We start from the raw sequence: 25,377 nt of genomic DNA, 5'->3' as shown, positions 1-25,377 counted from the left end.
GTGGAGTGTTGTGGTGACAACGGTGAAAGAGAATGTTATATGCTTATGCAGCCCTGCTTGACCCCAAGGCTCAGGGAGGATGCCAGTGTGAACTTTCATTATTTCTCTTGACATCAGTCCACAAGCAGGCAGGACTACGAGCCCCCAGATTCAGGCGTGTTTAGGGCAACATCATGTGTGTGTGTGTTTGTTAGTCCCCATCTGTGCAACAGAGTATGGTCTCCAATCTGAAACAAAACCAGCAATGGCTGGAAAATCTTAGCCGGTCTGGCAACTTCTATGGAGAGAAATCAGTTAATGCTTCGCGTCCAGCAACCTTCTTAGGAACTGTTCATAGTTAATACGTCAAAAGTTAATATTTCTTTTTGAAGGGCATTTACAAATAATAGTGATGAACTACTCAACATACAGAACATCGATAATTACTCCTATTTTTCCAAACCATTGCACATCATGGCTGGAAATGTCCAGTTCTGAAAATATTGCAGCATTGAAATTTTAACTAAAAGAATTTGAAAATCCTGCAGGATATAACTGCTTTGCAAAGCCAAAAAGAGTGAGATTAATCATCTGCCCCCTCAATACAGTTTAAATGACTCGACTTTAGCGCCACTCTAAAGGGCTAATAAGGAGATGCAACACGGAAACAGAACGATCAATATAAACCTTACTCACCGCATAGTACCGAGTATAAATCAGCCTTCCAAACCATTAAAACAGAAACACCTTCCACATATTGTCAGCGTATGTTCTTTTTCAAATCCCAGACTTTCAGGCTTCTACTTTTATTTCTACAAATTTATCATTCACAACTCGGAGATTGGTTTTGACGACAGGGGAAGCATAGGACTACAGCAAATTAAAGGTAGGAAAGCTGCAGCAAACAGAGAATGTAGTTTTGAAGTATTTCCTAAGTTTGCTCCAGACTTTTGATATCAAAATAGCCTTTATTTTGTTTCTTACTGTATAGAAAAACGACTTGAATTAAGAAAAGGGAGGTGATGACCTGGACTATCTGCCCAGAGACCCAAGTAATTTTCTGCGGAGCTGGGTTTGAAACCTGCAATGGCAGTTTGTGGAACAGAAATTCAATGAAAATCTGTAATCAAGAGCTCCAGTGAAGACTGTGCAACATTGTCAATTGTTGGAAAAATCCATTTGGTTCACTAATATCCTTTTGGGAAGGAAACTGCCATCTTACCTGGTCTGGTTTCCGTGTGACTCCAGTCCCACAGCAATCTGATTTGCACCCCACGAGCAATTAAGGATAGATAATACGTGCTGGCCCATCCGTGAATATAAATATAACTAAATATTTTTTAAAAATCACCAGAATGAGGAGGCCACTCAGCCCAACAAGTCAGTGTGCCATTCAAAAATCATGGTTGATCTGACTGTGCCGAGATTTCATTTTACTGCCTGCTTCTTGTAATCCTTGATTCGTGTGCAGATCAATAATTTGAACACATTCCCAGGTCAAAGTAGACACGGCCCCAGTTTCCCTGTTTTCTTGAATAAAGAATACCAAAGGCTACTAACACTTAGAAGAAATTCCTCATCACCTTCTTGAATGGGAGGCAGCATTTTCCCTAAAAAAAATGCTGTCACTTAGTTCTACATTTTCCCCCAAGGAGAAATACATTTTCAGGATCTGTTAAGTACCCTCAGAATCTTATATTTCATAAAATGACCTCACATTCTTATTAAGATTACAAGGTGTAGAGCTGGATGAACACAGCAGGCCAAGCAGCATCATAGGAGCAGGAAGGCTGATGTTTTGTGTCTAGACCCTTCTTCTGAAATAAATAGGGAGAGACGGGAAGGTAAATAGAAGCTGGATAGAGGAGACGACAGGTGGAGAGGAGACAGACTGGTCAAAGAGGCGAGGATGGAGCCAGTAAAGATGAGTGTAGGCCGGGAGGTAGGGAGGAGATACATCAGTCCAGGGAGAACAGACAAGTCAAGGGGGTGAGATGAGGTTAGCAGGTAGGAGATGGGGATGGGGCTTGAGGTGGGCGGAGGGGATAAGTGGGAGGAAAGACAGGTTAGGGAGGCGGGGACAAGCTGGGCTGGTTTTGGGATGCGGTAGGAGGAGGGGAGATTTTGAAGCTTGTGAAGTCTACATTGATACCATTGGGCTGCAGAGTTCCCAAGCGGAATAGAAGTTGCTGTTCCTGCAACCTTCGGGTGGCATCGTTATGGCACTGCAGGAAGCCCAGGATGGACGTGTCATCTAAGGAATGGGAGGGGGAGTTGAAATGGTTCATGACTGGGAGGTGCAGTTGTTTAGTGCGAGCAGAGCATAGGTGTTCTGCAAAGCGGTCCCCAAGCCTCCACTTGGTTTACCCGATGTACAAGAGGCCACAACAGGAACAGCAGATGGGAACCCTGTAGCCCATGTTATCAATGTGGACTTCACAAGCTTCAAAATCTCCCCTCCCCCTAACGCATCCGAAAGCCAGCCCAGCTCATCCCCACCTCCCTAACTTGTCCTTCCTCTCACCCCTCCCCTCCTCCCACCCCATCTCCTACCTACTAACCTCATCTTGCCCCCTTGACCTGTCCGTCCTCCCTACCTCCCCACCTACACTCACCTTTACTGGGTCCATCTCGCCTCTTTGACCAGTCTGTCTCCTCTCCACCTATCATCTCCTCAATCCACCTTCTATCCATGCCTCCCCCCCAACTCTCCCTATTTATTTCAGAAACCCCATCCCCTCCCCCATTTCTGAAGAAGGGTCTAGGCCCAAAACGTCAGCTTTCCTGCTCCTATGATGCTGCTTTGTCTGCTGTGTTCATCCAGCTCTACACCTTGTTATCTCAAATTCTCCAGCATCTGCAGTTCCTACTATCTCACATTCTTACTAGTTCATTTTTCAACCTGAAAATGAGTCACTTCTCCTGACACTCAGTTCTCTAGTAATTAGATGATCTTCTATGCTTGTTAATATCATCTTCTCAAAACAATGAGCAGTTATCATGTCCAGTGAAATGTGTATGTAGACATAATTGAATGCCTACTGGAAATCCAAATCAATACATCAATGTTACCTCTTCAACCATTTTATTTGTTGCATCTTCAAATCACACTAGTAAAATGTGTCAATACAATCTTTCCTTGTCAAAAAACCATGATAATTCTTTCTGTTATAATAATTCTTGTGTTACGGTTTTCTAAATGGCCCACTACCACCTCCTCAATAATAGATTTGAGCAGTTTCTAAATAACATAAGCTAGATTAACTGACCCACATTTCCAAACCAGTCCCCAGCCTCAAAACAGTTGTGTTATGTTTGCAGTTTTCCAAACCACTGGGACCATTCTTGGGAATCTATGGAATTTTGGAAGTTTACAACCAATGCATCACTTATTAGTGCAGCCCCTTCTTTTCAGACACCAGGATGCACATAATCAGATAGGAGATGTAAGTGCAGAAGTGACTTATTTTCCACATTTCATTCCTACACCAAAAAGCTCTTCCTGCTCTGCTCAGTGCAAAATTAAACCATCTATATTATGCTCAATTTGGAGTTTCATGTAGAAAAACAACCAAATTCAGACTACCAATACAAATCAAATACTGTCAAGTTATTAATTAGATATGGCACACTATTAATGGTGTGGCATTATTTCATAAACAGTAAAACTAAGGTGGAAAAATGATCAAACATTAGTCACATGCCAACCATGTGAAAATTAACATCTTAAAATAAGCTTGTTGGTCTGACAAAAGTATTGTGGAGTATCGGCATGTCATGCAGAATTATAGGATTGTGGTAACTCCAAAATAGCTTAAATGACATGAACTGGTAATATAGTGCATTACTGCTTTCATAACATGGTGTGTCACGGAAAACAAAACTTCAAATTTCTACAAGTGTTGACCTCCACATGCTGTCATGAGTACGCATGAAGCACTTTTCTGTGAAATATGGTCCCTCCATTCCTTTATTATACCTAAACAAAGTTAGAACAAAAATAGACTTGCCAGGAATATTAATACAGCAATCAAAACAAGAACTCATACCTGTGTGGGAAAGGAATGTGAAAAAACTGGATCCTTGTCAAGATTTGTATTGGTATAGAAAGTAAACAACAGATGGATCTAACAACACTGTTTAGACATTGAAAAGAAAAAAAAGTGATGCTCTAAAGACTACCAAAGTGGAAAGAAAATATTTATTGAAAAAGGGAAGAATCAGAAAACAGCAAAAGTAGTTTTAACTAGAAAAAAACCCAAAGCAGCTTAGTGGCAATATTGTGCATAATGTCTTCATGACCTGCTGCATCAGAAAAACACAAGATGATGACTGTGTATTTGCTAATTATATAATCAGTATACAGTAAAAAGTGATTGCAGTCTTCATGTATAGCAACCTAAACCGAGTTTAGCATATACCCCGCCCAACATACCACAGATCAGGAGTCACGTATTCAATAGCTAATCCATTAGAAAAATTAACAATTAAAAACAAAGCAAATCAAAGCAACCCATCAACAGACTGAAAAAAACAAACATTGAGGTAACTCTGATTATCTATAACGAACCCAGGAAAGAAGAATCAACACAGATTTAGGAGCCCTGTTCAACCAACCCAATCAATCAATCTATTTATGGGAATGATAATGGATGCTAAACATCAGTGGCATAACTTGACTTCTAAAATGGCATTTGACAAGACTGAATATGACAGGCATTTCTGGGTAAACTAGCTCAGCGCAGTTCCTAACAGGGGAAAAGGATCCAAAATTATGCCACAATATTAAATTGTGAGGCAGCTCATGTGCAGCATGGAACTGACACAAGGAGTTGGGATGAATAGTCAGTCTACCATGCTGTAAAGTCCAGATATTCTCATGGATATTCAGGTTAAATTTTAGCACTAGTTAGGAAATTGGCTTAAAAGATCGGAAATAATGAGTTTAGTAATAATGAATCAAATTCACTCGACTGTATGGGGGCTGGTGGAGCAAAGAGTTCATAAGGGGTAGGGGTGCGGAACTGTGCAAGGTGCCCCTGTTTGCTACTCAAACTGTAAAATGTTTTAAAATCAGCATGTCTGGGATCCTGATCTATTGAAATGAGTCCATGTTATAGACACTATACAATGCCAAAACAGTCAAATTGGAGACAGTTCAGATTTCTCAGAACAGAATACATACGTGGCCAATACTCAGGGGCATGAAATTTGATGCAGGCAACAATAAAAAAACTGCACTCCAGATCACCAGTTTAAAAGTTTTACAGTAACACGGCACAGTCCAATGGGACAAAATTCCATGGCAGAACCACTGTTTCTGGCTGAATTGATCAATCAAATGTCACATTTACTATGGCTACAGTCTGACTAGAGAGGTTTGTAACACTGTAAAAGGTAAATACTTAGCTTTCAATTTGATTAGTAATTTTCACGAGATTTATGAGTTGCAGTTTTGGTTGGTTAGAATATTGTTTAATAGACAATAGACAATAGGTGCAGGAGTAGGCCATTCGGCCGTTCGAGCCAGCACCACCATTCATTATGATCATGGCTGATCGTTCACAATTAAGATAAAACAATGTTTGTTTTGCATTGATTTTCATTACCTTTGCACAAAATTTAACAGCACACTTAGACAGTTCTTATGGGCCACCAACGTGCCATGGCACATTGCTGAAAACCACTGTTCTAGATGAAAAATGAATGAAACACAATCTGTGGAACGGTGTTGAAACAGCAATGGATAAATAAGAATTTTACAAAACAGAACACTCAATATATCAAAACAACATACAAGCACCAAAAGCGAAACAATGAGATATGGTTGAAATAGCAAAAAGAGCTGACTACTATTCAAGCACTGAAGACAGTACAAAATTTACTCAGAAGAGAAAAATGTGGAGAACTAGAAAACAGCAATCTATGAACTTACCTTTTTGAAAAATAGAAGGTAAATCGCTAAGTTGGAAAAGATAAATCTGGAATGTTTCAAATTAACTTGCAAAATCATATCAGGTCAACATGGTTTAACCTCGAAAAATAAAAATAACTCAGATGCCATGTGGGTTAATTCTTCATAGAAAGAGTGACCCATGAATTAGACATCGAGGTAAAAGTGGAGTGGGAGGAGGTAAAAAAGTGCACCATCCCTCCCTTGACGGCAATTACCCATGAGCAATAAACGCTGCACTTGTCAATAGTGTTCACTTCCCGTGAAGTAAAACAGCCTTCAAATAATTTGAAGGACAACTGGATGCCCTGGGAGAGAGAAAACATAGATGGGTATAGCTCTCTGTAGTCCATCAAAATGTCCATCAATCTATTGAGAAAGTCTTGCTCGTTGTAAAGTATCTTGCAATCTATTCAATGGTTGGCCTCAGCAAGGTGTTGGTGGAAATCTATCACCATTCCTTCAGTGTCACTTGTTCAAAATCATAGAAGTACTTCTCAAACTGCATTATGGTTCTACCTACTATAGATGAAGGGCAACTAGGGATGGGCAATAAATGTTGGCCCAGCTAGCAATGCCCACGTTCCATTAGTGAATAAATTTGAAAACATGCTTCCAAATTTATTCCCTGAAAAATGGCTGCTTGAAATGCCAAGAACTTAGATGGGAAAACCTTAAAACAGTCAGATATAAAAATAATACAACCTTGGGCATTACACCTATCCTAAAATACTTTCTAATTGTTTATGGATTAAGATATACAGGCAAGATGAATACAGGCTCACCATTAAATCACAGAATAAAACTCAAAGTCCATGGCAAAAGGGGCAGCAGAAGAGTCACAATTAATCAGGTCTTTTACCCCATATTGAAGGACCTCAGGCCATTATGTAAGAGGTTGGGGCAGGTAAGCAAATCCCTCGCCCTGTTAACTATGGACTCAGGTGTTAAGCAGGCTTGCACGGAACAATTTCCCAGCAGGATTTATCATTCTCTCCCTGCAGGGATATGTCTGGCATTTACTGGATACTACTTCACAGAATACACAAAACTAGAAATACAGTTCAAGAGAAAGAGAGAAACAAAGCAGCAGCCGAACTCGTCCTCACACTCAACAACTTCTCTTTCAACTCCTCCCACTTCCTACAGACTAAGGGGGTGGCCATGGGCACCCGCATGGGCCCCAGCTATGCCTGCCTCTTTGTAGGTTACGTGGAACAGTCCCTCTTCCGCACCTACACAGGCCCCAAACCCCACCTCTTCCTCCGGTACATTGATGACTGTATCGGCGCCGCCACTTGCTCCCCAGAGGAGCTCGAACAGTTCATCCACTTCACCAACACCTTCCACCCCAACCTTCAGTTCACCTGGGCCATCTCCAGCACATCCCTCACCTTCCTGGACCTCTCAGTCTCCATCTCAGGCAACCAGCTTGTAACTGATGTCTATTTCAAGCCCACCGACTCCCACAGCTACCTAGAATACACCTCCTCCCACCCACACTCCTGCAAAAATTCCATCCCCTATTCCCAATTCCTCCGCCTCCGCCGCATCTGCTCCCACGACAAGACATTCCACTCCCGCACATCCCAGATGTCCAAGTTCTTTAAGGACCGCAACTTTCCCCCCACGGTGATCGAGAACGCCCTTGACCGCGTCTCCCGCATTTCCCGCGACACATCCCTCACACCCCGCCCCCGCCACAACCGCCCCAAGAGGATCCCCCTCGTTCTCACACACCACCCTACCAACCTCCGGATACAACGCATTATCCTCCGACACTTCCGCCATTTACAATCCGACCCCACCACCCAAGACATTTTTCCATCCCCTCCCCTGTCTGCTTTCCGGAGAGACCACTCTCTCCGTGACTCCCTTGTTCGCTCCACACTGCCCTCCAACCCCACCACACCCGGCACCTTCCCCTGCAACCACAGGAAATGCTACACTTGTCCCCACACCTCCTCCCTCACCCCCATCCCAGGCCCCAAGATGACATTCCACATCAAGCAGAGGTTCACCTGCACATCTGCCAATGTGGTATACTGCATCCACTGTACCCGGTGCGGCTTCCTCTACATTGGGGAAACCAAGCGGAGGCTTGGGGACCGCTTTGCAGAACACCTCCGCTCAGTTCGCAAAAAACAACTGCACCTCCCAGTCGCAAACCATTTCCACTCCCCCTCCCATTCTCTTGATGACATGTCCATCATGGGCCTCCTGCACTGCCACAATGATGCCACCCGAAGGTTGCAGGAACAGCAACTCATATTCCGCCTGGGAACCCTGCAGCCTAATGGTATCAATGTGGACTTCACCAGTTTCAAAATCTCCCCTTCCCCTACTGCATCCCTCAACCAGCCCAGTTCGTCCCCTCCCCCCACTGCACCACACAACCAGCCCAGCTCTTCCCCCCCACCCACTGCATCCCAAAACCAGTCCAACCTGTCTCTGCCTCCCTAACCGGTTCTTCCTCTCACCTATCCCTTCCTCCCACCCCAAGCCGCACCCCCCGCTACCTACTAACCTCATCCCACCTCCTTGACCTGTCCGTCTTCCCTGGACTGACCTATCCCCTCCCTACCTCCCCACCTACACTCTCTCCACCTATCTTCTTTACTCTCCATCTTCGGTCCACCTCTCCCTCTCTCCCTATTTATTCCAGTTCCCTCCCCCCATCCCCCTCTCTGATGAAGGGTCTAGGCCCGAAACGTCAGCTTTTGTGCTCCTGAGATGCTGCTTGGCCTGCTGTGTTCGTCCAGCCTCACATTTTATTATCTAGCAGCCTGTACAGCCGTGTGGAACAGCCTTCAGCACACATGTTCATGAACATGTTGGTTGGATCTGTATTCTGGATTCATTGATAATAGTCTAGAAAACAGTCTTTTACTCAGGTTATCAACGTGGACATATTCAGCTAAATGTTAATTCATCTCTGAATTATTTATGCTGACCACAGGATTTCACAGTAATCAAGAACCAAGCAACGTTAAAACTGGTAATCGTCTTGTGCAAGTTATGAGAACTGTGGTTAGAGATGGCAGCAAATAATACACGATGGAACTAACATTAAAGAACTGAACATTTCTCACGGCCCAGTTAAATCAGGAGGCACTACTGAAGAAGATTTCTTTTCTCTCAACTGAAACAACGCAAAATCTCAAACTTCTCTAGAGTTATCACGGTGCTTCTTTAAAATACATGTCCATCTCAGCAAGAGACGGTGTCAAACCAGAGTGTCGAAATGCAGGTAGCAGTGTTTTTCTTCATGTAAGCACTATAAGTTACAGCAAGCACTGTAAATCTGCAAAAGCCACGTCCGGAGGACTTAGATGACTTTTTTTAAAAAGTTGAAACATTAAACGAGGTTTTATTAATTTCGTTCATATTCCTGAATTGTGTGTTTCCTGATCCTACAAAAAAAGAGATGGAATTTGACCAAAATTGACGAGTTGACATCGTCGATCTGCGCTTACCTAGCGCCACTTGTACCGGCAAAACAAAGATTCCTACTGGGAACAGGCTCGGTTGTTTTTCAACAATAAAAGAACAGGATCCATGGAACCCCAGAATTGCTTTAAAAAGATCATCCAAAATACAGCTCTTCCAAAGGGTAACATCACAAAGGGTCGCAAATTAAAAGTTGGGGAGGAATTTGTCGGCGCTTACGTTTTGATGATACCTCCTGAATTCTCAGGCGAAAGAAACCCTCCGAGAGGAGTGAAATCGCTAGCCACGCCCAACAAATGAATACCTCGCATTGAAATAATGAGTGCCAAAAACATAAAGAGTCAAACTTCTTTTCTTAATCCTCTCCAAAAGAAAGGAAATCAACCATTCTGCATAAATCTAACACATTCTCCAGCTGGACATATAGACACTGGGAGCAAAGGAACCCATTAAAAAGTGGGAGATGGGGCCATGACAGTCGAGCAGTAAATGGTTAAATGGGAGCCTGACGTCAGGCGAAAACTTCAAATCTAGGGGTCCAGATCTCGTCAACCCCCTTTAGACAGCAATCGGCCAGCATTCGCCCCCTCCAAATGCTCTGCGTTATTATTATTTTCTAGGTACACAAAGAGACAGCGAGGGTCGCGTCAACAATAGGAATCAGTCGATGTTGTCCTGTAGGGCTGGGCTCTGAGCTGAGTTAATCTTCAACCTCGTATTCCATGAGGAAACCAGCCCCTTTTTTTTAAAAAAAAATAAATGTACGGAACGAGAACAATCGCAGCGATTTCAGAGCCCCACATCGCCTCAAGACAACGTAACCAAGGTGTAGGCGACCCAGAAGTTAGGGGCTTCGAAAGTTGAAAGCCGAAACGACGCGATCGCCGAGCGCTTTCGCCTCAGTTCATTTAACTTTTCAGCTCCGTTCCTCCCTTTTTCTAAATGTTCACTGGAACGAACCCGGGCTGAAAAGAACACTAAGGAAGCGCGGTAAAATAACCAAAAAAAAAGCTGCACGGCTCTGAAGGCATAAGGTTCCTTACCTTTTTGGGGAGATGTTGTTCAATCTGGAACTTCAGGGCGGTGAATGACTCACATTACCTCAATCAGGGGTTTAATCCAAAAGAGAGAGAGAAAAAAAAGGGAGGACTCACCTGTGGGCGATGCACACATCCGCTCTGACTAACAACGACATGAGGAACAGGAAATGGAATCGGCTGGCTCCTTGTGAATAGTGAAGAGGAGAAAACCTTCCAAACGATGGCCCTCACGGTGAAGTTGTGTCTAAGTAGCTTACCGAGTCTGCTGTGCTTGAAATGCGGATGCGAGAAGCTTGTCAACACCGAACAAGCGAGCGACCGACTGCTCGGAGCATGGATGGGTGGGTGGGTGAGTGAAGGAAGGAGGAGGAGGAGGAGAAGAAAATGCCGCCTGAGCTGTGGGAATTCTCCACACATATAAACGTCAAAATCATCATCCGGAACTGGCACAACATCTCACCGAGTCCGAGGACGTTTTATTTTACAGCAGTTATGGCTTTCTCGTTATTGTGACAAACTCGGACTGAATTAGAATCCACACACTCCAACGGGCTTCTGTTTGCTTTTCTTAAACCAATCATTTTGCTGTTGTTGTCTCTCTGAATGTTGATTTGGGTCTTTTTTTAAAAGTGTTTTCTGCTTTGGGAGTTTCGATGGGCGTGAGTTCTGTTTTTGTCAAGCTGCTGTTGACGTGAGTTTTTCGAATAGTTACTGGAAGACTTGAAAGTTGAAACTTCATTGTTGAAAGTGGTTCAGCAAATCTTCAGAATTTCAAGTTTCATCCTGAGGCCTGGAAATGCGAGATAATTGAATAGAATGTGCCCCTGCTCACAGCATATGAGGAGGCAGTGCTATTTACGTTACTCGCATCACTCCAACTATTTGAACACACATCCATCTCACACCATTTCAGGTTCGTTGCTAAATAAGTAACAGTGCCATCTGATAATTCTTCACCAGCATGAAAGACCACACGTTTTTAAATTACACTTGCGAATGGTAACATTTAGATGTTTGACATGTTTTGGCACACTTCAGTAACAGTTGAGACTGAAAGTGTCCATGTTTTTAACGGCTAGAAACAGGCCCTTTGGCCCATCATGTCCGTGCCAGTCATCAAACATCCATCTCTTCTAATCTAATTTTCCAGCACTTGGCTTGTAGTCTTGTCCGCGTAGTTTTTGGAGTGCTTATCTAAATGGTTTTTGAATCTCTTGTGGGTCCTTGCCTCTCCCAGCCTTTCAGGCAGTGAGTCCTGGATACCCACAACCCTCTGGGTGAAACTTGGATCTTGAAACTGGACCTTCTTGCACAAATCTTCCTAGATTTGCACTTATATAGCAATTTTCATGAGAACTCCATGCTTCAAAATGCTTTCCAGCTAAATAAGTGCTCCTTGAAGTGTAGTCAATGCTATAAGTAACACAGACACAAAGCTGCTGGAAAAGCCCAGCAGGTCTGGTAGCATCTGTGAAGGCAAAAACAGAGTTAATGTTTTGGGTCCGGTGACCCTTCCTCAGTAAACAGCAGCCCATATGGACACAGCAGACTTCCACAAACAGCAATTTGATAATGGCGTTAGATTTTGTGATGTTGACTAAATATTGGCTCGGAGAATGGAGATAATGCTCTGCTTTTCTTCATTTCAAAAAAAAAAGGCCATGCAATCCATAAGAACAGGCAAGTGAGGTTTAATGTCTTCTCCAGAAGCTGACAGCTCTGGCAGTGCTGCATTCACTCACTGTATTGGAGCATCAGCATGAAGTTTTGATGCACAAGACTTGGAGTGGAACTTGAATGCAGTACTTCACAGTTTAGGAGCCTCAGTGCTATCCGTGTATTTACCACTTAAAGCACATTCACTGTCCACTTCCTTCTATAGGAATACATCGACCTTTATGAACAAAATAGTTCCATGCTGACCTTCTGCTCTGGGGAAAAAAAATTAACTCCCCACTCTTCCACAAGAACTTTCTCAAACTTGAATGCCCCAACTTTTAAATATCTATCAGAAACGAGTCAACATATTAGAACATAGAACAGTACAGCACAGAACAGGCCCTTCAGCCCACGATGTTGTGCCGACCATTGATCCTCATATATGCACCCTCAAATTTCTGTGACCATATGCATGCCCAGCAGTCTCTTAAATGTCCCCAATGATCTTGCTTCCACAACTGCTGCTGGCAACGCATTCCATGCTCTCACAACTCTCTGTGTAAAGAACCCGCCTCTGACATCCCCTCTATACTTTCCTCCAACCAGCTTAAAACTATGACCCCTCGTGTTAGCCATTTCTGCCCTGGGAAATGGTCTCTGGCTATCAACTCTATCTATGCCTCTCATTATCTTGTATACCTCAGTTAGGTCCTCTCTCCTCCTCCTTTTCTCCAATGAAAAAAGTCCGAGCTCAGTCAACCTCTCTTCATAAGATAAGCCCTTCAGTCCAGGCAGCATCCTGGTAAACCTCCTCTGAACCCTCTCCAAAGCATCCACATCTTTCCTATAATAGGGCGACCAGAACTGGATGCAGTATTCCAAGTGCGGCCTAACCAAAGTTTTATAGAGCTGCAACAAGATCTCACGACTCTTAAACTCAATCCCCCTGTTAATGAAAGCCAAAACACCATATGCTTTCTTAACAACCCTGTCCACTTGGGTGGCCATTTTAAGGGATTTATGTATCTGCATGCCAAGGTCCCTCTGTTCCTCCATTCTACCAAGAATCCTATCCTTAATCCTGTACTCAGCTTTCAAATTCGACCTTCCAAAATGCATCACCTCGCATTTATCCAGGTTGAACTCCATCTGCCACCTCTCAGCCCATCTCTGCATTCTGTCAATGTCCCGCTGCAGCCTACAACAGCCCTCTATACTGTCAACGACACCTCCAACCTTTGTGTCTTCTGCAAACTTGCTGACCCATCCTTCAATCCCCTCATCCAAGTCAATAATAAAAATTACAAACAGTAGAGGCCCAAGGACAGAGCCCTGTGGAACACCACTCACCACTGACTTCCAGGCAGAATATTTTCCTTCTACTACCACTTGCTGTCTTCTGTTGGCCAGCCAATTCTGTATCCAGACAGCTAAGTTCCCCTGTATCCCATTCCTCCTGACTTTCTGAATGAGCCTACCAAATGCCTTGCTGAAGTCCATATACACCACATCCACAGCTCGACCCTCATCAACTTTTCTAGTCACATCCTCAAAGAACTCCAAGGTTTGTGAGGCATGACCTGCCCCTCACAAAGCCGTGTTGACTGCATTTAATCAAGCCATGCTGTTCCAGATGGTCATAAATCCTATCCGTCAGAATCCTTTCTAACACCTTGCAGACGACAGACGACTTACTGGTCTGTAATTGCCGGGGATTTCCCTATTTCCTTTCTTGAAGAGAGGAATGACATTTGCCTCTCTCCAGTCCTCAGGTACAACTCCAGTGGAGAGCGAGGATGCAAAGATCTTCGCAAGTGGCGAAGCAATTGCATTTCTCGTTTCCCAAAGCAGCCGAGGACAAATCTGGTCCGGGCCTGGCAACTTGTCAATCATAATGTTTGACAAAATTTTCAGCACATCAGCTTCCTCTATCTCTATCCATTCCAGCATGCACACCTGCTCTTCAAAGTTTTCATTCACTACAAAGTTTGTTTCTTTCGTAAAGACAGAAGCAAAAAACTAATTTAGGGCTTCCCCTACCACCTCAGACTGCACACACAAGTTCCCTATGCTATCCCTGATTGGCCCTACTCTTTCTTTGACCATTCTCTTATTCCTCACATAAGTGTAAAATGCCTTTGTGTTGACCCTAATCCGTTCTGCCAAGCCTTTCTCGTGCCCCCTCCTGGCTCTCCTCAGACGATTTTTGAGCTCCTTCCTCACCTGCCTGTAATCCTCTAGAGCTGAGCTCGACCTTAGCTTCCTCCACCTTATGTAAGCTACCTTCCTTTTGACAAGAAGCTCCACTGCTCTCTCATCCAAGGTTCCTTTATCTTACCCCTTCTTGCCTGTCTCAGAGGGACATATTTTTTCATCACTCGCAACAACTGTTCCTTAAACAGTCCCCACATGTCTATAGTGTCTTTGCCATGGAACAATTGCTCCCAGTCCATGCTTCCTAACTCATGTCTAATCGCATCATAGTTTCCTCTTCCCCAATTAAATATCCTCCTATTTTGCCTAATCATCTCCTTCTCCATAGCTATGTAGAATGTGAGGCAGTTATGGTCACTATCACCAAAATGCTCTCCCACCACAAGATTTGATACCTGCCCCAGCTCGTTTCTGAGCACCAAGTTTAGAATGGCCTCTCCCCTCGTCGGCCTGTCAACCTACTGAGTTAGGAAACCCTCCTGAACACACCTTACAAAAACAGCTCCATTCAAATCTTCTGCTCGAAGGAGGTTCCAATCAATATTGGGAAAGTTAAAGTCACCCGTTACAACAACCCTACTACGTCCACACTTTTCCAAAATCTGCCAACCTATGCTTTCTTCAATCTCCCTGCTGCTATTGGGGGACCTGTAGTAAACCCCTAACGAGGTGACTACTCCCTTGCTGTTCCTAATTTCCACCCATACTGACTCGGTAGGCAGATCTTCCTCGACAATGGAAGCTTCTGTAGCTGTGATACCCTCTCTGATTAGTAGTGCTACACCCCCTCCTCTTTTTTCCACCCTCCCTATTCTTTTTAAATGCTCTAAACCCTGGAACATCCAGCAACCATTCCTGCCCCTGAGAAACCCATGTCTCTGTCATGGCCACAACATCATAGCACCAGGTACTGATCCATGCTCTAAGTTCATCACTTTTATTCCTGATACTCCTTACGTTAAAGCAAACACACTTTAACTGATCCCTTGGTTCCTTCCCAGGAAAATCCTTCCCACTGGCTGGTCTACCTCTTGCTATTGCCTCACCTGCATCAACTCTCACCTCCGGTATACAGCTCAGGTTCCCATTCCCCTGCCATACTAGTTTAAACCCTCTCGAACTACTCGAGCAAACCTTCCACCCAGGACATTGGTCCCCTTCCAGTTCAGAATGTGGATCACATTTTAAATATTACCTCAGTTTTCACATGATGTCCATCCATTGGTCTCCCATGAAATAGGCACCCCAACTACAGTCAAAAAACAGAGGTTTGAATGTACCTGGTCATGAACCAGCAATGCTATTGATTTCCAGGTCTGATTTGGCATTCTTGTTCCCTTATTACATTTGCAGCAACATTCTCACAGGTGGAACAGAACTGACTCCTAAATGTCTCCAGTTAACAACTTTTCCCTGTGTATTGTAATCCACAAATTTATTCGTGGTTGAAGTCAAGGCTGTCCACATAGCAGCTTCTGATGCTTCTTTCCTGTTATGACTTAATTCATAAGCTTGTATTCCCTTTGGCCTTTTCCATGACTATCATTCACCTCATAATCCAGATGCTGCCCAGGATCTTCCGCAGCCCTTGTTACACTCCTCCCATCCATGAGTCTAATTACTATTTCCTTCATCCCTCTTCAACTTTTTTCAATTAAAATTGCCCTCTAATATCTTTTCCCAACATTTCTGTTATTATGCCTACCTTCTTCAAAAGCATCATCAATTTTCGTCAAGCCTTCTGTTTTGTGCCATATGTTCCCTGGCAGTCTAGTGGTTAGGATTTAATGATATGACTGCTGTGTTTCAGTTTCAGTTCCCAGTCAGTGAAGGTGACTTGTTTAGGCAAATTATTGATCTGGTTAAGAAATTGGCCAATCAGCTGGAAACAGAGTAGGGATACAAATGCATTTGAGACTCAGCACATCTGACAGCATCTGTAGAGATAAAAACAGAGTTAATGTGTCACGTTTGGTATAACTCTTTGATATAATTTCTGGAAAATATTCACAAAGGCAAATGGAATGGATTAGATATATATCTAATGGATTAGAGGACAAAGAAGTGTAGAACATGCTGAAGATATGAAAAGTTGTGGTTAAATGACTCTTGGAGTATTGTGAGCTGTTCTATGTACTGGTTGGAGGGAGTGCAACATAGACTTACTAGAATATACCTAGAAAACAAGGTTTAAATTATGAAGAAAAATTACACAAACTGAATTGTATTCCCTGGAATTTCTGATGGTTAAGGCACGATTTGACAGAAGTTTCAAGATATGAAAGGGAACAGATAAATTAGAAGGAGAAAAATTATTTCTGCTGGTTGTGAAATCTAGGATTGAAGTGAGGGACATGGTCTACAAATTCATATGCGAACTTGCAGGAATAAAATCAGGAGAATAGCAGGATAATAGGACAACACTGATAATAGTAGGAGTTTGGAACTTTTAGCAATTGACAATCAATGCAAGATCATCACTTTAAAACTGGACTGAGAATTCTGTAAACCAAATACATTGGCTGGGGCAGCACGGTGGCTCAGTGGTTAGCACTGCTGCCTCACAGCACCAAGGACCCAGGTTCAATTCCACCCTCGGGTGATTGTCTGTGTGGAGTTTGCACATTCTTCCTGTGTCTGCATGGGTTTCCTCCCACAGTCCAAAGATGTGCAGGCTAGGTGGATTGGTCATGCTAAATTGACCGTAGAGTTCAGGGATATGTAGATTAGGTGGGTTACAGGGGGATGGGTCTGGGTCGGATGCTCTGAGGATGGGTGTGGACTTGTTAGGCCAAAGGGCCTGTTTCCACACTGTAGGGATTCTATGATTAAGCAATATGAGGCAAAGGCAGGTATCTGGAATTAGGTTGCAGATCAGCCTTGATTTTAACGATTGGCAGAACAAACTGGAGGGTTGATGATGACTGGGTCTCCTGTTCCAATGGCTGACCACTGTCTTTCCTCTGCTTTCATTTTCTGCTGAAGTCCCCTGATGGACTCTTTCCTCTGAATCTGAAGACTGAGAATTCAAATTTGCCTCTTGCACTTCTGTACATAAAGTACGCTAACATGACTGTTGATTCAATGTTGTAAGTACATATTATGTGAGACAATATGTTAAATAACTCTGCCTGTGTTACAACTCACCAAAACCTTTATTACAGTTGATAGAATCTTATTTTATTTAAAACATCTGCCATGTCTGACAACATGACAGTCACTGAATTTCATAATAATCTAATGTATAAGTAATTTTTCATGATGATTCTGGGAGATGCAGGTGCAAAAACATAAAATACAAGTCAAATAATTAGAGGGTAATTTGGGATAAGGAAGGCCAGGTGACACTTTTGTTTCATCCATCCAATATTGTCTCCAACTCACTCACTGCACTGTCCACGCAGTAGCGAATGTTACAGTTCTGTTTAAAGTTCTTAGCTCCCTGATGTTTCTTCTCTGTGGTAGTTTCTATGGGATCCTAGCCAGTTTGTTCAGGAGAGAACAGTAGAGACAGCAGTTTCTGTTTTGGGAATCTGCTGAAAGCCTTTGGAACCTTGCTTTAAATACTGAATTGAGTATGTAGTTCCAAGATGTTCTTTCATATGAGTCTGTTTATGATAGCTGTGGTGTCAACATACTGTACTTTGCATTTGTTTTGAGGTTTTGGGCAGTCTGGATTGTAAGTAATCTCTGTTTTTGCATCCCCATTAAGGGTGATTTTTTTTGGTGCTCTCACCTCCACTTTGAGATGGCTTTGCATTTTCAAAAGTTTGTCTTGCCTTAATCAAAATGGCGACAGTTCCAACCAGTTGAAAACTTTAAAACTCATATCTTCAAAAATAATAGCCTCATGACAGCAGTAAGAACACAATTTGTGTCCTGTTTTCCTGAATAAAAGAGAAAATTCATAAACACAGGCTGTTGTTTACAGCTGATGGTGAGACTGGGTTGGATAAAATATTGTAAATCAAGTCACAAAGAATGCGATTTTTAGTTTACATGTTTGAGTTGAAGGTTCATTTTGGAAGAAAAATAGTTGCACAACTTGTAGCCTCATGCACATATGCTCAGTAAGAACAGACACTGGCAAGACAGAGAAGTGACGTTATAGATAATAATATGGAGGTTTCCCTCTTTCAAACAGAACCAAATTTTCTGTCACACTTTGACTGTTCTTGAACTATTTATTTCCGTCCAGGTATAAAATAATGTGACTTTGCCACTTTAAAACAATCGAGACTAAACCACCAGTCTTAAAATGGATTTGAATATTTTACTGAAGAATGCTTCTTTCATGCTATTACTAACATTTACATTTGAAAGAGTTATCCTTTCAGGGTTTTTTGGTTCAGTGAAGTTATATGTACTTAAGAGAAAAGAATGGGTGGAACAAATGGGAAGAGTACTTTAAAAACGGGTATGCCAAATTTAAGGGACTATAATGAAGGATGCCTCAAAAATTACATGTTGGACTTAAATGAACATAATTAGATAGGTTAATAAAATGTGAGGCTGGATGAACACAGCAGGCCAAGCAGCATCTCAGGAGCACAAAAGCTGACGTTTCGGGCCTAGACCCTTCATCAGAGAGGGGGATGGGGGGAGGGAACTGGAATAAATAGGGAGAGAGGGGGAGGCGGACCGAAGATGGAGAGTAAAGAAGATAGGTGGAGAAGGTGTGGGTGGGGAGGTAGGGAGGGGATAGGTCAGTCCAGGGAAGACGGACAGGTCAAGGAGGTGGGATGAGGTTAGTAGGTAGCTGGGGGTGCGGCTTGGGGTGGGAGGAAGGGATGGGTGAGAGGAAGAACCGGTTAGGGAGGCAGAGACAGGTTGGACTGGTTTTGGGATGCAGTGGGTGGGGGGGAAGAGCTGGGCTTGTTGTGTGGTGCAGTGGGGGGAGGGGATGAACTGGGCTGGTTTAGGGATGCAGTGGGGGAAGGGGAGATTTTGAAACTGGTGAAGTCCACATTGATACCATATGGCTGCAGGGTTCCCAGGCGGAATATGAGTTGCTGTTCCTGCAACCTTCGGGTGGCATCATTGTGGCAGTGCAGGAGGCCCATGATGGACATGTCATCAAGAGAATGGGAGGGGGAGTGGAAATGGTTTGCGACTGGGAGGTGCAGTTGTTTGTTGCGAACTGAGCGGAGGTGTTCTGCAAAGCGGTCCCCAAGCCTCCGCTTGGTTTCCCCAATGTAGAGAAAGCCGCACCGGGTACAGTGGATGCAGTATACCACATTGGCAGATGTGCAGGTGAACCTCTGCTTAATGTGGAATGTCATCTTGGGGCCTGGGATGGGGGTGAGGGAGGAGGTGTGGGGACAAGTGTAGCATTTCCTGCGGTTGCAGGGGAAGGTGCCGGGTGTGGTGGGGTTGGAGGGCAGTGTGGAGTGAACAAGGGAGTCACGGAGAGAGTGGTCTCTCCGGAAAGCAGACAGGGGTGGGGATGGAAAAATGTCTTGGGTGGTGGGGTCGGATTGTAAATGGCGGAAGTGTCGGAGGATAATGCGTTGTATCCGGAGGTTGGTAGGGTGGTACCCGGTGCGGCTTTCTCTACATTGGGGAAACCAAGCGGAGGCTTGGGGACCGCTTTGCAGAACACCTCCGCTCAGTTCGCAACAAACAACTGCACCTCCCAGTCGCAAACCATTTCCACTCCCCCTCCCATTCTCTTGATGACATGTCCATCATGGGCCTCCTGCACTGCCACAATGATGCCACCCGAAGGTTGCAGGAACAGCAACTCATATTCCGCCTGGGAACCCTGCAGCCATATGGTATCAATGTGGACTTCACCAGTTTCAAAATCTCCCCTTCCCCCACTGCATCCCTAAACCAGCCCAGTTCATCCCCTCCCCCCACTGCACCACACAACCAGCCCAGCTCTTCCCCCCCACCCACTGCATCCCAAAACCAGTCCAACCTGTCTCTGCCTCCCTAACCGGTTCTTCCTCTCACCCATCCCTTCCTCCCACCCCAAGCCGCACCCCCAGCTACCTACTAACCTCATCCCACCTCCTTGACCTGTCCGTCTTCCCTGGACTGACCTATCCCCTCCCTACCTCCCCACCCACACCTTCTCCACCTATCTTCTTTACTCTCCATCTTCGGTCCGCCTCCCCCTCTCTCCCTATTTATTCCAGTTCCCTCCCCCCATCCCCCTCTCTGATGAAGGGTCTAGGCCCGAAACGTCAGCTTTTGTGCTCCTGAGATGCTGCTTGGCCTGCTGTGTTCATCCAGCCTCACATTTTATTATCTTGGAATCTCCAGCATCTGCAGTTCCCATTATCTCTATAATTAGATAGGTTGTAAGGTTTGTCGTATGTAATGGAATCAGTTTGTGTTGATACTGGAAATGACAAAATTTGTCTGGATTTTGAAATACACTTTATCACAAGTAAGCTTTGAAAAGTGACTAAGGAATTGTCACAGGCAATTCTTCAGGTAGAAATGAAATCTTGCTTTCCTCCCATTACTTAAACATTTACTGATTCATTAAGTAGGATTATACACTTTGGCAAAGTCTTATTCATTCATGTTAATTATTGTATATGCAATTAGTTTAGGCTGAGCTGTAGAAACACAATCCTAGAAATTGACAGCATAAAAGAAGTTCAGTTAGCCCACTGTCTCCAAAAACTCTAGAAAAGAGCTGTCCTGCCTAATCCCAAGTTTCAAAGCTTGGTCCATTGCCTTTTACGGTGACGCACATTAGTGCATATTCAAGTAGTTTTTAAATGGTTTTTGCCTTTTCCCACCTGTTCAAACAATGAATCCCACCATCTTCCAGGTGAAAACACTTCTATACTTCTCTCTCATCTTATTACCAATGATGTTAATTCTATGTCCATAGTTATTGGAAATAGATCCTTCACATCCAATTCACTTAGGTCTTATCTTCAAGAGGTTTTACGGCTTGGAAAGAGGCTCTTGGGCCCAACATATTCATGCAGTTATCAAACATCCATTTATTCTAATCCCATTTTCTAGCACTTGGCCCATGGAATTCTGTGCTATTCAAGTGTTCATCTATATAGTTCTTAAATGACTTGAGAGTTCTTACTTCTATTGCCATTTTAGTCAGCTGATTCGAGATACCTATAAGGCTGTGAGTGAAAAATATTTTCCTCAAATCCCCTCTAACCTCCTGCTCCTTACCTTAAAACTGTGCCCCTGGTTATTCACACCTAAATTACAAGGAAACCTTTCTACCCTGTCTATGCCCTTCAGAACTTGACACCTCAATCAGATGTCCCCTCAGTCTTCTCTGCTCAAAGGAAAATAACACCAGCCTATCTCATCTCACTTCATTACTGAATCACTCCTGCCCAGGCAACATCCTGGTGAATCTCTTCTGCAATCCCTCTAATGCAATCACATTCCTTCCTTTTGTGTGGTGACCAGAACTGCACATTGTACTACAGCTGTGGTCTAACTATTGTTATTTACAGCTCCATAGTAACATTGTTGTTCTTGTATTCACTGCCTTGACTAATACAGGCAAGTATTCCATCTGTCTTATTCACTACCTTATCTATCTATCCTGCTAATTTCAAGGATCTAAACCCATGCACATGAATGTTCCACTGATCCTTTGTGCTTCCTATTGTCCTACTGATCAATGTATTCGCCCTTGCCTCATCAGTTCACCCAAAATGCATCACCTCACACCTTTCAGGATTAAATACCATTTGACACTATTCATCCCATCTGATCAACTTGTCTCTACCATGCTGTAGTCTCAGATTTTCCTCGTCACTATTTAACACACCACCAATTTTTATCATCTGCAAATGCACTGATTGTCGCTCTGACGTTCAGGTCTAAATCATTAATGAACAGCAAGGGTCCCAACACCAAAAGCTTTGGTACATTGCTGGAATATCCTGTCATTGTACTGTCTAATGTTTCTCATACTTGCTCTTTTCCCTTATATACTTGAATTCCAATCTGTATTCTGTAGCTGACATTAGTCATTAATCCCATATTCTTTGTCATCTACAAAATTCTAGCTTTTGATAATCTTTTTTCTTCCCTACTGGACAGTATTTGGTTTGTACCCAAAGTGACTTCGCCATCTTGAAGGCATCATTTACACTCTTGCTGGCCAATCTTCATTTCCAATTCACCTGTATTGGATCCCTTCTCAAATCACTAAAGTTGGCTTTCTTCTGGCTGGGTGTTCTCAGTACCTCTGTTAATATTGTACAGTGCAACACCTTATATTTGCTAAATGCTCATCATTATTTTTTAATGGCCTGCATGTGTATAAGTTATAAGTGACAACTGCCATCCCTTAACCAGCATTATATTCCTGTACGGAGGACAAAGGTTGCAAACCAAGGCACATTATAATAGGGCTTAGATTCCTCACTGATGTCACACAAGAATATTCCTTAACAACATCTGCACATTGATAACTGTCCAGGAATCTGGCACTTGATAAGCTGCAGTACATGAAATAAAGATAATGTGTTTCATGTCACTCTCTGTAAAATGCACCAGACCCAGCCCCAAACTACACAAGTACCACAAGACTAGTCATGGTGCAGGTACATACCTTAATTAAATCTCTCCTCAACCTCCTCAGTTCCAAAGGAAACAACTCCAGCTGATCCAATCCTTCCTCAGCTAAAACTCTCCAGTCGGGGCAACATCTATATATAATTCTTTTCTATCCTGTCCAATACAACCACATCCCTTACTGTAATGTGACCAGAAATGTACATGGTAATCCAACTATTCTTCTATGCCAATGCTTTATATATTTTGGCTTAACATTCCTGCACTTGTACACAGTAAAACTATATAAAAAAAAGGCCTGTTCACCTCTTCGAGCCTGCTCTACCATTCAATAGTTTCATGGCTGATCCAATATTCCTCACATCCACTTTCCTGTCTTGTCGCTGTAAGCCTTCATTGCCCAAGAATCTATCGATCACAGACCGAAATGTACACAAGGACTCTGACCCCACAGCTCTCCAATAGCAGCAATAGCAAGGAATTCCAAAGACATTCAACCTTCCAAGAGAAGAAATTCCTCTTCATCTCAGTCTTAAATTGATATCCCTTTATTCTGAGACTATGCCCTCTGGTCCTAGACTGTCCCATAAGGGGAAACATCCTCTTGGTGATTACCCTATCAAGCCCCTAAAGAATCCTTAATGATTCAACAAGATCACTTTTCATTCTTCTAAATTTCAATGAGTAGAATCCTAATCTGTTTAGCCTTTGATCATAAAACAATCCCTCCATACCAGAGATTACCTGCAATTATCTGCATATTTAACAAAGGAAACTATTGATTATCAACAACAAAAACAAAGTTGCTGGAAAAGCTCAGCAGATCTGGCAGCATCTTTGAAGGTAAAAACAGAGTTAACGTTTTGGGTCCGGTGACCCTTCCTGAGGAAGGAAGGCTCACCGGTTCCTAAACATTAACTCTGTTTTTTTTTCCTTCACAGATGCTACCAGACCTGCTGAGCTTTTCCAGCAACTTTGTTTTTGTTCCTGATTTACAGTATCTGCAGTTCTTTCTATTTTTATAAATTATTCGTTATGCCTTCTAAACCATCTTAGCTACCGGTGTTTCTTACTCAGGGATCTGTGGACGTACACTCTACCTCTATTTCTCAATATATTATTGTGTACTTCTTTGCCTTGCTTTCCCTTTCCAATTACATTACCCCGCATCTCTCCATTTGCCACTTTTCTGTGCACCCGACCATAAATAGCTTCCTGCAGTCTATAGCTATCTTCCTAATTATCAGCCCTACAGCCAATTTTTATATCACTTGCAAACTTCTGCATTATGACCTAACATTTTAAGTCTTAATCCTCAATAGATACCATGAAAAGTTCTGTAGAATTCCACAGGAAACAGCCGCCCAGTCACAAAAACTCTGGGTGGCCACCGTCCTTTGCTTTCTAGCATTAAACTAATTTTGGATTGAAGGGCTCAAATTTCCATATTTTGGCTAAATGTCAATTTTGGGAAGCTTCACAGGGGTTTTCTTTCCATGAGCCTGTAAAGCTTTTCTCATGCAATTCTCCACAGGTCATCTCATTCGGCACATGCCCCACCTTCAGGGCACCATTCTCATACAATCTTGTGTTCGGCAGCAACAGATGTGCTTAGTGGTTGTGAGGATCTTCTGGTGTTCATGCTGCAGGTGCCCAGCTGTGCATCATCATTCCAAATGCTGCAAACCAGGAATTGCTTTTCGTAGAATGTTGCTGCACAATACTAAAGGAGATGCCAACAAGGCAAATTGGTGTTTCACTTTGCCCACAAGGGTCTGGAGGTCCTGCTGGATTTTTGGTGATGGGCAGGGCTAACCCCATTCCCCTGGACTGTCAGATGACACCATGTTACAAGATTTTCAAGTTGAGTATTTGTGCCAGGTAGTTTCCCTTAGGTACCTGGGAGAATTGCAAACAACTTATAAATGAGACAAGATTAAACAATAACAAGATGTTATTACATGTAAGTAGGGCCCTCATCGCTCATTAGTGAGAGTCTCAACTAGCTGTTGAACCTTAGGGGGAAAATAGGACTTCTTTTTCATAACATTGAGAATCTAACTTTTTCCATTCATGCTGTATTCTCTGCATTTTCTTGCCATTCCCCACATAGTTCAGAGGATGGGAAAATGCCACCTCACCTACCACTTACCTCTGACTCTGATGAGCTAATAACTATCTGACTAGTTTGTGTATGTCACCTGTCAAAAACCTTGCTAATACCCCTGCAGATGAAATCAAATACACAATCTTCATCCACCCTTATTGATACCACTTTTTAAAAAATAGTTACGTTAGTGATACATCATCTTCTCTTGACAAATCCACATTGCCTGTCCCTAATCAATCCATGCATTTCCTAATGATGCTTAATACACTTAATTTTTTTCCCCCCGATAATTTGTCTGAGGTTAGCCTGACTGGTTTGCTCCAGATTCTATGTGTGAAATTTTAAAGAAACATACAAAATAGGAGTGGGAGTAGGCCATTTGGGTCTTTGAGCCTGCTCCGCCACTTAACACAATTGTTGCTGATCATCCAACTCAGTACCTCATATTC

The 25,377-nt window shown here is 43.2% G+C and overlaps 1 protein-coding gene across 5 annotated transcripts in view; it reads right to left on the bottom strand.

Moving 5' to 3' along the window:
• LOC125463092 (plexin-B2-like) overlaps positions 1–10,980 on the bottom strand; it is a 249,766-nt gene extending 238,786 nt beyond the window's left edge. For 2 of the 5 annotated variants that reach the window (XM_059654544.1, XM_059654546.1), the window contains exon 1: positions 10,537–10,980. The gene's annotated coding sequence lies outside the window, so the exon portion shown is untranslated. Of the gene's footprint in view, positions 1–10,425 lie in introns of all 5 variants that reach the window. The other 3 variants (XM_059654548.1, XM_059654545.1, XM_059654547.1) reach the window with 3 other exon arrangements.
• Between the last annotated feature and the right edge of the window lie 14,397 nt (positions 10,981–25,377).

Source organism: Stegostoma tigrinum, chromosome 25 (genome assembly GCF_030684315.1).
Source record: "Stegostoma tigrinum isolate sSteTig4 chromosome 25, sSteTig4.hap1, whole genome shotgun sequence".
Taxonomy (NCBI): Eukaryota; Metazoa; Chordata; class Chondrichthyes; order Orectolobiformes; family Stegostomatidae; genus Stegostoma; species Stegostoma tigrinum.
The sequence above is the reverse complement of the archived record's forward strand: the minus strand, read 5'-3'. Positions and strand labels throughout refer to the sequence as shown.